At 40.8% G+C, this 18,634-nt stretch overlaps 1 long non-coding RNA gene across 1 annotated transcript; it reads left to right on the top strand.

The window, feature by feature from the left end:
• Positions 1 to 4,817: 4,817 nt before the first annotated feature.
• LOC310892871 lies at positions 4,818 to 9,818 on the top strand. Its single transcript, XR_014578533.1, has 3 exons — positions 4,818 to 5,210; positions 5,600 to 5,681; positions 9,032 to 9,818. It is a non-coding gene; the product is annotated as an uncharacterized lncRNA (long non-coding RNA).
• The last annotated feature ends 8,816 nt before the right edge of the window (positions 9,819 to 18,634 follow it).

Raw genomic sequence — 18,634 nt, 5'->3', positions numbered from 1 at the left:
AACAGCTCTGATACCTAACAATTTTGAGATAACTCTCTTTAATTTATCAACCTATTCCTTACCCTATTATCTTTCTATGCAGTCTATTAGCAAGTTTTCCTGGAGGATTTGGTTTAGTGTGTTTGCATACAAAACAATGAGCTTGTTGCATCTCTGTCTGGAACAGTTACAGCATGGTTTGTTTTGTTTTGTCGCAGAGTGAAGGCCTCATGGGTTCGTGTCTGACAAAAACCAATCATTCTCTTAGAGCTACCTACCGCTTTTGCCTCTCTGGAGGCTTCTGGCTTCCTCCACTCCCATTCTCATCCGTTCCTATCTGACATGCCATGCACTGACGAGCATCTCATTTGGCAATGTGCTCTCACTGGAGATTCATTTAATCCATATTTCTATTTTTAAATTGTATTTAAATTGGTACTGGAATGGTACCATTCAGTGGCAAAAGTGGATGTATTTCTGAAGTAACCTAACCATCCCTGCAAAGGCGGAGTGCTCTATTAGGATAAGAGAACTATAAATACAACAAGATAATGAGATATTCTGACTTCACTATGCATCAGATTAATTGTATGAGCTTCACTTTGGGAACACAAGCCAAAATCAAAAGAGTCCAAAAGAAAAGCAATATATATAAAAGTATGGCTAAAATGGTCTTAAAACCTACTTTGGCAAAAGAAGCAAATATATTTTCAGAGCTGAGCCGAGAGGAATGTCAAGAAGGTAAGTGAGTGATCTGAGAATGAATGAAGGAATGCAGATGAACAATACAAGACTAATCCATTAATTCTTATCCTATTTTTCTGGTTAGAGTCATCCTCTGCAGTGAAAGCCATAAATTCAGGTTTATAATTGACTTAAAAGGGCACTGCTTTTAAATTTGAGATACTCATCAAGATTATTGAATACATAAAGTCTCCCCACATGTAAAGATCAAGTTGCCAGGTGCTGAGTTCTAGCACAAATGTCTTCTTCCTGCCTTAAACAATGTAAGGATTGATGCATTTGGCCTTTCTTTTGTACAGATCACTGAAAAGAACAATCATTAAAAATGTAAATCCCATGCTCTCAGAATATGATCTTTGCTTTCTTTTATTACTCAGTGAAGCCCATAATGTGTCTTGAAACACTAACAAAGCCTGTCAGGTTGTAGCAGTGATAAACTAAATTACTTCTAAATCCCAATCTTGCTGCAAGTCTAACAAGGCCTAGCTTTCTCCCAGAGTCCAACTGAAGAAGCTTCAGCTCCTCCCTGTCTCAGATGGTGTGTGTTGTAGACACATTTGTGTTCCAGATAACTCCAGTTCTTCACAACTGTGGCTACGGATAGTATGTTTAAGGCTATGGTACTAACCTTCTCCACTCCTGCTAAAAAGATCTCTTTCTGCACAAGTGCTACATCTTTCAGTGGGACAGTTTGCAGTGATGCCTTAATAGGAGTATGACAGAACGGTGTTAAATTCTTTTTAATGTGCTTTTTAAGGTGTGGCCTAGCACGAGAGTATGAATTTCTATTCACATGATAGAAATAATTCAACCTTGAAACTGCACAGTATGGATAGAGGGTTTAACAATTAGTGATGTTTGCATCAGGAGACACAAAGATCCTGGCTATGTCCCTGCCAGCTCCAGAGCTGGTAAGGTGATGGGACATGGTAAGGAGGTGCCTATCCAGTGAGGAATCCTAGTTATTAATGTAAGTCAGTACTGTCTGCAAAACTCACCTGAGTATCTGTGTCTGGGAGATGAAAGGAAACAGAAGGAGATGTATCAGAGAAAGATGGTTGTACTTATCATTGATTATCTCCTTTAAAGTAATCCAAAGAAAAATATCAGTCCTTGCTGTTCGGCAAATTTCACGTATCTATTTGATCTGCGAACACTGAATGACATTTTTCTTAATTACCAAAGGAGAGGAAAAGAATTGGAAAAAGTTGTCTTTAATCTCAATGAAAGGTGTCATACGTGCCTAACTAACAGGTGATCAACGCTAATGAACATTTAGGGGATACAGCTATCATTAAGCTTATAGCAGCCTGTGAAAAGGGCATGCATGTGACTAGAATTCACATTATGCTGTTCTACAAAACTTTTCTGATAGCAGGGAACCCTTTTTTTTTCACCAACTCTAATCAATACTTCAAATTCTGACAATAAAAGCAGTCCCTTGACTGAGTAGCATACTGAATGAGAGAAACTGCAGTGTGCTAGGACAAGAGAAAAACAGCAACATAGAAAACCTGCCCTCTCTAATGCTAAGCCATCCTTTTTTTCTTGCATTATCTCTATAAATTACCTGGGGAAAAAAAAAAAAAAAAAGAAAGAAAAAAAAAAGACTGCAACTGATATCAAATCCAATGTCTCCTCACAGGATATGTTCTGTCTACTATTATAACAGCACCTACATAATTCTTCCTGAAACTCTATCCTGCAGCTTCGTGTGGTATAAAAGCAATCAAGGGAGTGGAGTCAATGTGGCCAAATCCAAATACTCTGCTTAGTAGCAGAGCCTGCCACGCTTTCATCCTGGGTGCAAAGAGAAGGGCATTGTCCTGAAAACAAACACACACATAAGCTGTCCCAGCTGAGCTACGCTGCTGTTCAGAAACCTAACCAAGAGTTAGATGTTCCCACAGCTGTCCTTGTCCTCCCACCCTCTGTTCAATGTCACGGTGTCCCAGCCACTCTATCTGCTTCTGACAGAAAGGTCTGGGTATTTATATACATTCTGAATGCAAGCTCTGCTGATTGTGGCAGTGTGCTTTTTTTTTTTTTTCTTTTCAGCAGAAATAGACATTCTTATTAACCCTACCGATGTGTTTCTTTAGGAGCAACAGCATTTATTGATTCATGAGAGTTGCCCCCCTGAGAAGTCTTTGGCTGGGACACCATCCCCATACTCCGCCATGGAAAGCCATCATCCTGGCAGGGCCTCACAGGCTGATGAGCCTGGGCGGGATGTGGGGAAACCAGCACCTCTGGAGGAGGAGAGGTTCAAACACCAGGGATCTTCACAGAGGTGGCAACAGCATTGCAAGGCAAAGGGAAGGACAGAGTGCTGAGAAGCAGCTGCACAGGGAGAGTTGAGGAGAAAATGGATTGTGCCTAGTTCTCCGTCTGGAATCAGCAGGGCCAAAGGTGGGATTTCCTCCAGAGAACTGAGGTGGCCAAGCTCAGGCACTTGGCTGTTAACATCATGTGAACAGCAACCTTGTCTCATTTGGTCTCTCACAGATTTTCTGCAAGCATACGGGAGAGGATGGGGTGTTGGTGAGGGGCAGAGAAGCTCAGGTGAGCAGTGGCCAAGGAGAACACCAAACAATAATCCCTAGGGAGCTTTGCCCTGTGGAAATAACACGTATATTTCACTTCCTATTTGTGATAGGTTTTGGGCACTGGGGGTTTTATAATTGCCATGTTTGATATTTTGTCTCCCTTGCGGTTATAAGGGCTGCTGGGCAGGATCAAATCAGTGCAAGAAGACTTACTTCACTTCTGGGTCATATTCTTGCGTGCTTCCATTATACAAATACAATACATCAGTAAGTGATTACTGGTAATTGTCGTCCAAGGTACCCGGGTATACTCAAGCCACCTTTCATTTTACTAAAGAGTACATGTGTCACACCACTGTTAACAGCTCTATGTCCCTGTGTTGTCCTCTTTGCTTCTTCTCTTCAAGAGGTGATGCGAACGTTATTAAAAATGAACAGGTATCATGTAGACTCTCTACAGTTCTTCTGGAAAAGTGCCAGTCTTGGTGATCCAAATGAGAAATTGGTCTGGGAAGTGTTACAGTATGGGTTTTACAGGATGTCTGCAGCTGCTTTAATGAGGCTGATATTTTAAATAACCATTTTGGAAAAGAAAAAAAAATAGAAAAGAAACAGTGGATGCTATCATCATCTTTATATAGCTCTTGCTCATTGTAAAATTTCTGAAATTAAAACAGTCTTGTCAGAAAGCTGTTATGAGGTCTTTAATGCTCTTGACTCTGTACCAGTGCTTCTTCCATTAAAGGAGGGGAGAAGGATGAACTTGTCATGGATTCTTCAGGGAATATTTAATGAGACCTATTAAAATGTTCTGGTTCTTGGGAGGCTCCCAGGTTCCCATTTACTGTGCAGTTAATTTTTGTTTAATTGTGATGTTTTGTTTTATTTTAATCCTAATATAGTATTATATTCTATTTGTTCAGAAGATAGGAGAATATATCACAGTACGAGACATGTAAGAGCTACATTTCCTTCCTGCTTTGCCTACATTTACGTTATAAAGACATACTTACTGGAGTACCTGCTTAGCACAGTGTAGTTTACTGTCTCTCCTCTATGACTTTGAAATGACAAATTTAAGAGTTTAAAGCTGTTTAACAAGCAGTCTACTGCTTTTGTGTGAGCATACCCTACAGGGACTGCAGAAAGCCTCCAGACAGAGCTGAAGCCCACAGAATAGAAAGATGCTACCCTAAAATCCCACCAGACAGATGAGCACATACATAGTAACTGCTCATACTCATGCTCTCAACTTTTCCAGTCCTGATTTAAAATACACTGTTAAAATTTCTCCCTGAATCACGTTTGGTTGCTCAGCTGATAGGGAGGGATTCAGCTCCAGGTTTGGACACAAATGGAGGTGCCTGCTCACAGCCACAGGTGAACCTGGTGCCTTTGGGGAGATGCAGTGGGTGAGATAAGTGCCCTCAGCTGCACATCTTGAGCATCAGCAGGATCTCCCTCCCCTACAGCTCCCCCTTCAGAAGGGCACACAGCCTTGCCCCACCTGCCAGCCTGTGGGGATACCCCATGGCATCCCAAGCAGGGTGAGCTGAAGGGATTGGCAATCTCCAGCTCTGCCCCTTTGCTGGCAAATGGGCACTTGAATTTAGATGTCAGAATGAATCCAACCTAAGGTGATCTGATGTACACCACAGCTGGTACCTGGGTAGTACCCCTAAACTCTTCCCTCCCAGTTACAGCTCTGATGGTCTTTCCTTGAAGGAAAGTCACAGAAGCTGCTAGTGGGGTTATATTCAGAGGTGACAGGCAGAAAAGGGTATAAAAGGATGCAGGTGGGATGGCAGGTGGTTTGATGGAGTTTTGTATTTCAGCAAAATAGATTCTTATTAATTCAGCTCTGCATTTAACCCAAGTTATCCTTTCCTACTTTTATATCTGCCAATGACACGTGACTATCTCTGCTCTCTTACCAGGGTGAGTGATGGGCAGCTCTGGGGAAAACAGTGAAGTTGTGGTATAAATTAGTATGATAGTATGAGAGAAAAAAAAAAAAAAAAAGGATCTGCAGTATGTACACTTTTATGTTCTTAAAACTGGATTTTTCAGTATAGCTGGAAAAGTAAGACGGAGCTGCTTCAGAGACTTGCAGCAATTTAAAGTGCTACTCCTAACAGATTTGATTTAGGCTTAAACTGAGTATTCAGTAATTAGGGTGAATTACTGAGGTTTAAGCTAAGGTACAATTGAATATAGACGAAATAAGAAAAAAAAAAAAAACAACAACAAATCATAACTTTTGAATTGCAACCACTGTTGAAACTGCTGTTTTTTAAAGTGTTCATAGCTTGATCTATATCTCTCAGTTAGGCAAAATCCTGAGGAAATGAGTACCTTCCTCTCTGACATACAGTGGAATTCATCTAAAGGACTAGATCCCTAAAGCAGGTACAGATCAGCATAAAGCCTCTGAATATCACTACCTCCAGGTCTAACTCATAGCATCATATCTCTAAATGGTGTTGTGAAGTAGCTTTTAGATAATCTGAGCCCTTGCATACCTTCACAGTTTATGCTTATTAATGCCTTACGTTGACACCAACTAAGATAAGACTTCATGGAAATCCTTTTTTTTTTTTTTTTTCTGGAAGAAGTTCATGTTATCATCTGGCATGAATAAGACACCCTTTACCCACTGTTGGAATACAACTAGCTGTAGAAAAACTGTGCAGTTGCTGAACAGCTCACCCTTGGGTACTGAGGTGAGGAATGATGCCCTCTTCAACTGCATGTACATGAACATGGGAGGCCTAGGTGGACAGGCCATGAATTACCCTACCTGCAATTAACCATGTCATTGTCTAATAGCCCCCTTCTGCTGCAAAACGTGATAGGAGTTAAAGTGACCACAAGTCTCCAGAAGCTGTTTTGTGAAAAATGAGTCCAACAACAAGGCTGATCTATGGGTCTGGGTTCTCTCAGGGCTCACCATTTTTCTTCCCAGCATAATGGTGAGGCGAATCAGACGTACTCTGTTACAGATTGAGCTCCTGACATCATCTGTAATGCTTGTGAGATCTTTCATATGGAAACTAGGACACACAAGCAACCAAATGGTCTTGTTTTCAATCAAAGCGTAACTGAACTTTTGAACTGAGAACACATTTTTGTGGTCGAGTACTTTCTTCCTAGGGCTTAACGAAAAATTTGTCAAAAGCACAGCCTATAAAATACAATCCTTTTTCATTTAAATATGTGATTTGCAGAAGTTTCAATTATAAGACTAGAGATAACTAAATACAAAAATGGATTTTTTTTAGTATACTAGTTCTTCCTTTATTAATTTCTTTTGCTTTATAGCCATATTCAGTTAAAAAAGAATTCAAATTTTCTTTCCACTTTATTATGAAAAATTATTTCATATAATACAATGAGGTATATAAAAAGAGCTTGCCTCTATATTTCTGTGAGCATCTTTAGAGAGTACTGAATATTTAAAAGATCTTATAAATAGAAGCGGGATCCATATGGCAAGATAATAAATATTCATAAAAGTATGGATAGTCTAATTCTCTGACTCATTTTTATGATTGCAGCGCTGTAGGAAACAAATATACCGCTCTTCCATTCCAGTGCTGGGTAACACATTGATCTGCCTGCCAGTTCAATATAGGCACCTGGCGTAAGATTTTTTTTTCTCATTGCATCGCATAAACAACAAATTCTTTTAGCCTTTTACTTTTTGAATATTAAGCTATAAAAATTTGTAGATTCTTTGGTTGGACGTGACTGTAGGTGTAATGTGTGCCTTGGAAAGGGTATTCTTTGCGAATTTCTTGAAGAATGTACTACATTAAAATGTATCAATTTTCCACAGCTGACAGGAAAAAAAAAAAAAAAGATCTGTAGTGAGTGTCAGGTGGTCTATGTGAACTTAATAATTTCTCACACAGTTTATTTCCCAGTGGAGATGTCGACTACGCACAAACTCTAGCATGGCATTAATTTACTGCACTTGTTTAAAGTCTCAGTTCCACAAACAGGTCCTTTCTTTAAATGCATGCTCAGGCTCCCATTAAGGCAGCTTGTGAACTGGGGCCACGAGACTCCTGTGGGGTTCTTGGGTGCCTTGGCAGAAGGAGGCTTGTAGTCTAACCCTTGCCATAAGACCAGCAGTCTTCTTCAGACCAAAGGTGCCCAGGGAGCACCGGTGTGCGGAGCAGGTTTCTCAAGCAGAGACTGAGGCTTCTGATTGCTGGGCTGCAACCGGCCCTGCTCTGCTACCGGCCCACATCTCAGATTACAGAGGAGTAATTAGGTATTTGGTATTTTGCTAGATTCATTTCTGAAAAGTTCATCTGAAATTACAACTGGAGCCCATTGGTTTAACTTAGCAGAAATTGAGTTATGGGAGAAGGTTCCCTACTCATCTCAAACAATGTTTGCAAGATACTGCAAAGGAGCAAAGCAAGTCATAATTACTACCACTCAATAAATAGGGCCCAGGGACAATCCTCTCCATTCTTTAAGCATGCCTTTATCTCATATTTTATGTACTTTACTAATTTTCCAAGTATTTCCCAACTTCTGTTTGCCAAATTCATTAGGCTGTCTACTCACTGACTGTTCATGCCATTCATTTACATCTACATCAAACCCATATTCTCTCTAAATGTTTTACCATCATGTTTGTGTTATTACAATCTAATGCTGCTCTTGTTTATTAGAGAGAAAACAAGAGTTCTAATTTAATAGATTTTTGTGCCTTTGCTTTTCTAATGAATAACCACAGTATAACTGCTTCCGAGTAAACAGCTTGTTATTACATACATTTCATGCTCGTAATTCTTTTGCTGATACTAGGAAATATTTTCAGCCTAACTTTTCCCTCCATACATCCATACATTTTGGCAACAGTTCTGAGACCTGAGGATCCACAGTCCTCTATTATTAACCTTTAATGGCCAGGGAATAATTACATTTTTCTTTTACTGTAATTCAATTGTTTACTGGATGGTTGTTACCACCATCTCAGCCAGCTGAAGATAAAGTAAGATGGATTTCCACCATTTTATGTAATCTAAATAGGCATGAGAAGTGAATTAGGATATGTTGTCAAAACGTATTTTCTGTTATTACATGACTTAGTTAAACTACTTAGCTGAAAAGATGTTTTGAAGATGAATAAGCAGTCTGTTTGAACAGGAATGACATTCCAGTTACAGCTCTTCATTGCTCCCTTTCGGGAAATTTTGTCACTAGCATCAGCTAATTTTCTAACTTTCTTCTCACTGCCATGGGGTAAGGGACTAAAATTAGTTGGAATACATCATTTGTATGCACTAACTCAAACCTAGCTCCCTTCCCTTTTAAATTGAAGGAAAGCTTTATGCTTTGATCAGATCACTGAAAGACAATGCTCATCTTCTCTCTTCCCTTTCTTTTCCCACTGCTTTTGACGTGGGAGGTATAACTTCTTGAAAATTAAACTTTCCAGTCATCCTCTACTTTCCAAATCCTAGAGATTTGGAAAGAAAAAATAAATACATAAAGAGGATCTTTTTTAATCTAGTTTTGAAAGTGAAATAGAAAAGGGAGGTATGAAGACACATATACTAAAATTTCTACCCTTATGAGTGAAATTTCTACAGAATCCCCATCATTTTCTTTTATGCATGTTAAGGTCACTACTCCACTTATGTGAGGATGAATAGCACCTTATGTTGCACCAGTCTATTAAAGTGAGTTTAAAGACTTTGGCAGATATCCAGAACAGAACCTTGTCCTTTTCTCTTCAGCTTCCCTGCAGGGGAATGGCTCTCAACAACAAGCAAAAGCTACTGATGGATGGCTGGAAAAGGGCAGAAATGTTTTAATGTATTTTTTTCCCCAATCTTCACCAGAAAATGTGACTGTAACTAGATTACTAACGGCATACACACCAATGCCAAAAGGACAAGGGCTTAGGTTAGAATACAAACAAAAACGTTTAGGAAAGACTTAGTATAGCTGCATTTTTTTTTCAGCCCAGCAAGGCCCAATGAAAATAATTGTAGGATACTTAAAGAATGGGCTAAAATAATTTCAGAACTATCAGAGATTGCCTTTGAAAACACCCGCTGAGGACAGGTGACATTTCAGAAGACTGAAGATGAGTGATTATGGCCCCGTCTTCAAACAGGACAGACAAATTGCTGGGGAGCTAGAAGATGATCTTTTCAGCTTCAGAGCCAGGAAAACTATATGAATTCCTCAACAAACAACTGCAGGTGCTGGGAAAACAGCAAAAGGTCAAGAAAGAGCCAAGATGAACTTTTAAATAACAGATTCTATCAAGCTACAAATTTCCTTCCTTGATGGTGTAACAAGGTCTAAGGCAAAGGAAAGAACAGTGATGTGATGATGATAGATGCCAGTAAGGTTATGTACGTTTTTTTGTCTGACTTTCTTGTAAGCTAACTAGGAAGCATAATCTAGATGAACCTAACATAAGAGGGTTCAAAGCTGTTTGATTAGCCATACTTAGGGAATAGATGTCAACAGGTCACCATGACAATAAACAGTGTATCAGACACGATTGTACAAAGTTTGTGGTTTTTTTTCTTGTTTTTTTTTTTTTTTTTTTAATATTTAGTGTTTCATTAACAATATAGAAGGAGAAAACATTGATGATTAAATAGAAAATATTTTTCTTAAAATTTAAGAGGACCTGCTGACCTTACGTTGGAGGACAAGATTAGAATTTAAAATAATGTTGATCAGTTGGAGTTATGGTCCCAAAATACTGTGTGAAATCCAATTCTGGTTTAGGCAGGAACAATCAGCTGTGCAAACAGGGATTGTATAAAGCTGCCCTACAGAAAAGGAGCCACTGCTCCTAGTAAATTGGAAGCTGAACATGAGCTGACAGTGCTATCTATGCACATCCTAAAAAGGAAAGCTTTCTCAGGTAACACATATCTGCACAGTGTGCAGAGTACACAGAAGTAATGCTGCAACTCTGGTTAGTACAGGGTACACATCAGCCAAAACACTTTGAACACTCAGGCTTCAGCAGAAAGACAATCCAGAGAAAAGCAACAAATATTAGCTCGAGTCTACAACTCAGTGCATGTGAGTACGGATAGAAGAAATGGAAGTTGTAAATAAAAAGTAGACTGAACAGAGACAATAAGCAAGCCTTTCTTTATGAAAAAAAAATAATAATAAATAATAAAAAAAAGTCTGCTGCAGAGTAATGCAGTGAGTTAGTTTACATGTCCTACATGAATAGAACAAAAAGTCACAAGCTTAAAGCGCAGGATGAGAGATTTTCTTTAGGCAACAAGAAAAGATAATTTACAAGGAGAATCAAAGAGGGCCTGCAGTATATTTCCTGGAAAGGCGTGAGGGTTTTGTAATTGGAAGTTTCTGAGACAACACTAGTTAGACCTTTGTCAAGAGTGGCATTCACTTTCAGACCATTTTTTTTCTAATAGTTTGTGACACCAGAGCATCAATTATCCAAAAAAAGGACACATGGCAATGACCAGAATTCACGCTAAGGCTTTCATTGCTCACCTCCATTTCACTGAGACTCACAATTTGCTTTTACCTGCTGTCTAAAGTGCTAAGATGTGATAATAACTGAAAAAATAATTTATTAATTACCTGAATATCATTTTGTACAGGCATAATAGAAGTAGAAATTGATATGTTTAATGAGAATTTTTGAAACAAGATAGGTTAATGAGACAGATAGGTGTGGGGATCCACAATCTATATTATTATCTCTATTCATGTAATTTGAATATATTTTTTAAATGATCAATGTTATATGCTCACTGAGTTTTATGAGGGTCTGGTAGATGTGATAGTTCTTCCTCTGAGTGGGCAGAGATATTTACTACTCTTATTTGCTAGCATTTTCTCTAGCTGGTGTCCATGTGTAATCAAGTACAGCAAGCACACTTTTGCCACTACTGAGTCCTTCTTTGTTATCATTAGAGAAAAACAAAAGGACAAGAGGTCATTTTACACAAGAAATCATTTAATATATAGTTACATTTACTAAGAGGATCAAATCCAATCAAACTCATTTCCTGTCAGTGCTTGAAAACCATCAAGAAATCATTTCTGACATAATCACTCAACACTTACCTATACTGTAATAACTATCATGATTATAAATTAATAGTATATTTGTATTTTGCTGTTAACAGGTTTTTTGTTTGTTTGTTTTTTACTTACTAATTATTAGACTTCCCAAATGTATTTGTTATTAGGGGTCAAGGCATAGTATGGTAAGGAAGAGTTAACTCGAAAAGAAATAAAATACCCAGTTAAGATGCTCATTCAAGAAATTATTAGGGCTCTTGCAAAGCAAGAAAGACAAGGGCATGATGATCTTAGTAACACAAAGATAAACTTTTTATTATTTTTTTTTATCTCAGAACTGCTTAGTAGCAGGATCTGAAAGCAAGCTCTGAGTGAGAGGTGAGCCCACCACACTGTTAGACATGACAAATCCCCAGAATGGCTTTGTGTCAGTAGGTTCTGAGACTCCGGGTTTCTCTTCAATGACTGTAGCAGGACCAGTGATAAGCACTATACACATGATACAGCTGTACTGCTTTCTTAACCTAGAGTAGAATGATAGAATATCCCCAGTTGGAAGGGACCCATAAGGATCATCAAGTCCAGCTCCTGGCACCGCACACGTCTGCCCAAAAGTTTAGACCATGTGACTAAGTGCACAGTCCAAACGCTTCTTAAACCCCAACATGCTTGGTGCAGTAACGACTTCCCTGGGGAGCCTGTCCCAGTGTGCAACAACCCCAGTGAAGAACCTCTTCCTGATGTCCAGCCTAAACCTCATCTGCCTCAGCTTGACACCATTCCCACGGGTCCTGTCACTGGTGACTACAGAGAATAGATCGGCGCCTTCCCCTCCACTCCTTCTCGTGAGGAAGCTGTAGATCGCGATGAGGTCTCCCCTCAGCCTCCTCTTTTCCAGGCTGAACAGGCCAAGTGACCTCAGCCATTCCTCATATGTCTTCCCCTCTAGGCCCTTCACCATCTTTGTAGCCCTGAGCAACACCATGTGATACTGAAGTGGTTAGGAGCTAAAGCTGTCCTGGAAGATGCGGCATGAATCTTGCATCCCTCTCTGTATCTTCCTGAGGAGTTCAGCCTGCATCCCTGCCCTGCTCCATTCCTTCCCCATGCCCTCTGTGCAGCAAAGGCATGGATGCCTGCATCCTCGCTCCAGCTGTTCCCTCCCTCCAGCTGTGCGAAGGGAAGGAAACCAAATGGGCTACACTTCTCTTCCAGATGGCTGCTGGCTCTCCAGATCATTGAATCATAGAATCACAGAATGGTTTGAGTTGGAAGGGCCTTTAATGATCATTCATCTAATTATAAGCCCCCTGCCATGGGCAGAGACACCTCCCACTAGATCAGGTTGCTCAAAGCTCCATCCAGCTGGGCCTTGAATGATGAGATCACTGAGATGAGCTCAGTGTCCCTGTGCATCCTTATGCTAAAGTGTCTACCACAGAAGGAAGCACCACAACAAAACTTTCTGTCATCTTGCCCTAGTCAGGGAAGCTCAGGGCTACTGAAGCAGTGAGAAAGGGGAGACTTACAGTCTCATGAAACCCTACCAAGCCTCAGGCCAAAATCTCAGTAAGGTTCTGGTTGGTATTGTGATACATTTTTGAGTTAGTAATGTGATAGAAAATTTAGACTAAATTTAGACTTTTAAAATTGGCTAAAACCTCGGTGGACTTCCTTATGGTCTGTTTTTCACCCATCACTAAGTAATACGTATATAGATAAAATCATATTGTTTAAACAAGTATCTGGATAGACAGGAGTTGATTCTAGTATCAGTGCTACAGAAAGCAAACACAAATTAATTCCTGAGGAAATAGCATACACTATGGTGATGTTTATCAGTTTTTCAGACTGTAGTTGCCTAGAAAGTCAGGTGCAGAGCTGATGGACTACGGTCCTTCCTAAACTAGAGCAAACAGTCGTGAAGCTGGCTGAGTCAGCTGTTTAAAAACACACATATCCACATCACTATGAGAAGACTGATGTGACTCCTCTGATTACAGCTCTTTATGGGCTGCTTTGTAGCTCTTCAACACATCATCTATGAGAGACCTGAATAAGAAAGTCAGGTTAGGCCATTAATGCAGACTTGCACTGCAATTCCCTACCAAGGAAATGGGGAAGAAGACCCTCCTACAACACGGGATTACTGTGCGGACAAAAGTCGCTTAGGGATCCTGACAGGCCCAAACAGCTTTGTGCAAGGCCATAACTTAGAACTAGATGTAGTCACCCCCACATAAGTAGTTTCAAAAGGCTTTTGAAATTGAGTTCACATTTATAAGAAAAAAGATGCAAACAAAATTGGAAGAGCTCTTTCCCTTTGCCAGTGGCTTGTTCTTGTCCACAGTTTTTTGTTTCCTTTTTTTTTTTTTTTTTTCTCCAGTGTTCCTGCTTCAATTATGCAGTATCATGCATTATATAATGCTCAACACACAAGGTCAGGCTGTAAATGGAGAGCATTAATTTGGTGTGTCAGATAATGGGCACTTCCTCCTGCAGAGTTGTAGCTTCAGAAATGGTCTCATCAGAAGTTTCATCAGACGTGAGAAGCATTGGTTATAGGACAGTAACGATGGTGTCTCCATTTGCTGTCTATTCTGTTGGAATACATGTAAAAGGTACCACTTTTCAAGGGGAAGCTTTATTGTACTTGGCCACTTCTATTAAATTTTAAAAATTCAGCTACCACAGCCAACTCCAGAAAGTAAGTACCTGAATGCAAGCAGAATACATCAAATAACAAACAAGCACAACTCATACAGCCTACCGTACCAGAATATTTATTTACAGACCATTTCCATAATAAAGGAAAAATTTACTTGTGTATGTGTATTTTCAGTGGCAGTATGGATTAGGAGGACAGAATATAAAATATATTTTTGTGCAAGGGAAATATCAATGCTTTTGAGTAAACTGAAAACATCAGCATTACTTTGATCTTTTCTTGCCATCAGTGATGTTTTCTGTTAACCTAAGCAGCTAGGTAAAATATTGAAAGCTTGGCATAAACCAAGAAAATTAACTTGGAAATCAATTATGTAGAATTATTTATTTATTTATGTATTTATGATGATACATAAGTATCTTTGGTGTTTCAGCATCTTACCTAACAGAGAGCAGTATCACATCATTATACACTATGTCTGTTTGTAAAGCTTAAATCAATAATCCCGCTTGAAAAAACACCTTGAAAAATGGAAATTTTACATCTGTGGAAAAGACTAAGTCTGTGACAAAAACATAAGATGTATTATTTGTATGAAAAATCTTATCTTCTGCACGTATGGCTTTGCTTTCACTCAAGTCCTCTCCCACAAGACTGGCATGCATACATAATACTGAAATTTATTGTTTGGGGCATGTGCCATAGTCGTGCATAGACTAATTTGTCTTAACGGGTTGAGAGTTGACTAGAGTATGAAAAAGAACTGCCAAAGCCATGTAAAAAATTAGGCTAGAATTACTCTTGGTTCCTCCAATTAATTTGATAACAGATGTGCATTATACACTACTACTGCAGAAAAATAAGATATTTTGTTCTGTAATGGATTATTGAATAGATTTACAATGATAGTGAAGTAATAAATTAAAAAGTAGATCAGCCATTTTCCAAATAAATTCATGTGTTCTACTCACCAGCTTTGTAAATAAAGGGAAGAATTTGTGACTGTCTCATAAGATGGCTCTTACAGAATTTAGTCCAGGGTAACCTGTTGGTCTCTTTGGTCACAGCTGTGACCCAAGCACAGTTCACTGGCTGTATACAGTTAGAATTATGAAAATTATTAGAATAGTTCAGTTGGAAGGGGCCTTCAGAGACCATCAAGTCCAACCGCCCGAGCATGTCAGGGCTAACCAGCAGTTAGGGCACATCACTGAGGGCATTGCCCAAACGCCCCTTGAGCACTGACGGGCACGGGGCAGCACCCAGCTCCCCAGGAAGCCTGTTGCGGTGTGTGACCACCCTCACAGCAAAGAAACGTTTCCTGATGCCCAGCCTGAACTCCCCGGCGCAGCTCTGTGCCGTGCCCGTGCCCTGCCAGCGGGTCCCAGGAGCGGAGGCCGGCGCCTGCCCCTGCGCTTCCCCTCCTCGGGAGGCTGCGGAGAGCAGCGAGGTCGCCTCTGGGCCTCCTCTCCTCCAGGCTGGGCAGCCCAAGTGTCCCCAGCCTCCCCTCACAGCACATGCCTTCCAGCCCTGCCGCCTGCTGTGCTGGCCTCCTCTGGGCGCTTTCAGGGACCTCAGCAGCCTTTCTGTGCTGCGGAGCCCAGAACTGCACACAGTACTCGGGGTGAGGCCTCACCAACACTGAATACAGCAGGAGAATCACTACTTTTGACCGGCTGGCTGTGCTGTGTGTAGTGCACCCCAAAATGGGGTTTGCCCTCTGTCTGGCAGGGCACACTGCTGGCTGGTGCTGAGCCTGCTGCCGACCAGCACCCCCAGGGCACTTTCTGCATAGCTGCTCCCCAGCCACCCGGCTCCCAGCCTGTGCCTGTGTCCGGCTTTACTCTGTCCCAGGGCAGAACGTGACATTTCCCTTTGTTAAACTTCATGCCTTTGCTGATCACCCAGTGGTCCAATGCATCTAGATCCCTCTGCAAAGCCTCTCATCCATCCAGCTAGTCAACAGTACCTCTGAGTTTAGAGTCATCAGCAAAATTATTAAGGATGCACACCATTCCTGCGTCCAGATAACTGATAAAAATGTTGAACAGGACTGGCCCTGGAACTGAGCCCTGTAGAACACAACTAATGACTGTCTGCCAGACAGATGTAGCCCCATTCCTTTTGGATCTCTGAGCTCTACTACCAAGCCAGTTCTTCACCCAGTGTAGTGTGAACTTTTTCATCTCACAGTTGGACAATTTCTCCAGAAGGATGCTGTGAGATATGTTATCAAAGGCCTTACTAAAATGTGTGACAATAAAGCACATGGGACCGGCAGGCCTCCTGATAATTCTTCACATGGAAACTGTTAGTCAAATTCATTCCACACATATGTTCATGAACCCAGTGAGCTTAACACTATGGGTAATTTTCCCCCAGGGAATTAAAGAAAATGTGGCAGTCTTTCAGAGAAAGCTGTCACAGCTGCACCACAGAGGGGAGGGGAGAAAAGCTCTTTGCCCTCACAGACATGCTGCTGTCCAGAGGATGGAAACAAATGAAGTGTAAATGCCAGTTTTGGCCCTTCTACCTGATACTGAGTCTCTCTTTCAAAAGCATCAGTCAATCAGACTGACATTTCCACTTAACCTTGTGAAACAGAAAGGATTTTCTGCTCGTTGGCATTTAAGCAGGGTCATCATCTGTGTACTGTTCTGTATCTGTGACATGGCTGTCATATAAGTCATGAAAGTTTGAAATCCCCATCATTTCCCAAATTATTTCTATTTTTATTTTCCTTTATGCTGGAGGAAGCCCCCACAGTCCGTACCAGCACCTCTGTGTCTCCTGATGCAGGCACAAATAAACAGGCTGCTGCTGGCCAGAATCCAGCTGCTGGCAGCCTGCAGGCCAGCTCTGAACCCCTGATAAAAGCACGCAGCTTGGAAAGGAGAGGGCATCGCAAACCTTGCAAACAAATGATTTAGAGGAGGTCATGGGAGAGTAGTAACATCCAGTGCAAAAACAAGCTATCTTCCGGGCAAAAAATACTAACTTCTGTATTGGATGTATCAGATGGGGTTTTGGTGTTGGTCAGTAAACGGTTTCAATAATCCTAATTGAAAGAAGAATTGCTTTCTTCTGCTGCTCAAGAATATTTATTCTCAACATAGTTTCATTTCATTTGAGCTATTTTAACTGCCAGAACTTTCTTAACTAATACTTGCTAGAAGAGAAACTCATTTTAGACAGAAAAAATGAATTTTATTTTATCTATTTTTTTTTAATACTGAAATAGGGTGTTTTGGTATCTGTGCATCTTAATTAAGAATTGGTTTTGTTTGCAGGAGAGTAAGGCTCAGTTAATTGAAACAACTTATTGAAACATTTTGAACAATACCAGCCTGTATAATTCCATAAAAGTCAAAAAAGTTTTGTTTAAAACATACTGTCCTTCTGTACTGCTGAGAAGGGGTTGGAGATGCTGAAGAAGGTACGCCAAAGTGTGAGGTGTATGAAAAGCAACTGAGAGACTTGTCTGGAATTTCTCCTGATAACAGCTGAGGAGCACTTGACATCACGTCATGACTGGAAGGGGTACCACGTGAAAGCAAGTTAAGCAAAGAAATCATAGAATCATAGAATGGTTTGGGTTGGAAGGGACCTTAAAGATCTTCTAATTTCAATCCCCTCTCACTAGACCAGGGTGCTCAAAGCCCCATCTAACATGACCTTGAACACGTCCAGGGATGGGGCATCCACAGCTTCCCTGTGCAAAAGCACCTCCCTTGACCTGCTGGCTATGATTAATTTGATGCAGCCCAGGATACGGTTGGCTTTTTGGGCTGCAAGTGCAAATTGCCTGCTCATGTTAAACTTCTCATCATATCAACACCCCAAGTCCTTCTCCTCAGGGCTGCTCTCAGTCCATTCTCCACACAACCTGTATTTGTGCTTGGGATTGCCCCTACCCAGATGCAGGACCTTGCACATGGCCTTTTTGAACCTCATAAGGTTTGCACAGACCCACACCTCAAGCCTGTCGAAGTCCCTCTGGATGGCATCCCTTCCCTCCAGTGTGTTGACCACACCATACAGCTTGGTGTCATCAGCAAACTTGCTGAGGGTGCACTCAATCCAGCAGTTCATGTTGCCAACAAAGATGTTAAATAGCAGCAGATGCAATACTGACCCTCGAGGAACACCACTCATTACTGATCCCCACTTGGACATTGAGCCGTTGACCACAACTCTTTGAGTGTGACCATCTAACCAACTCCTTACCCACCAAGTAAGGTCTCCAATTTGGACACAAGGATACCCCTCATGGATATCATGGGGGACAGTGTCAAATGCTTTGCACAATTCCAGGTAGCTGCTCTTCTTTTATCCAGCAAGATTGTAACCCGATCATAGAAGGCCACCAGATTTGTCAGGCAAAATTTGCCCTTAGTGAAGCCATGTTGGCTATCACCAATCATCTACTTATTTTCCATGTGCCTAACATCGTTTCCAGGAGGATCTGCTCCATGATCTTGCTGGGCACAGAGGTGAGGCTGACTTGCCTGCAGTTCCCCAGGTCTTCCTGTTTTCCCTTTTTTAAGATGACTGTTATGTTTCTCCTCTTCCAGTCACTAAGAAGTTCATGAGACTGCCATGACTTCTCAAATATGAAGATCAACCAAATACAAGT

This window comes from Anser anser (assembly GCF_964211835.1).
Source record: "Anser anser genome assembly, chromosome: 1".
In the NCBI taxonomy this organism is placed as follows: domain Eukaryota; kingdom Metazoa; phylum Chordata; class Aves; order Anseriformes; family Anatidae; genus Anser; species Anser anser.
Note: the sequence above shows the minus strand (reverse complement) of the source record. Positions and strands in the feature narration are given on the sequence as shown.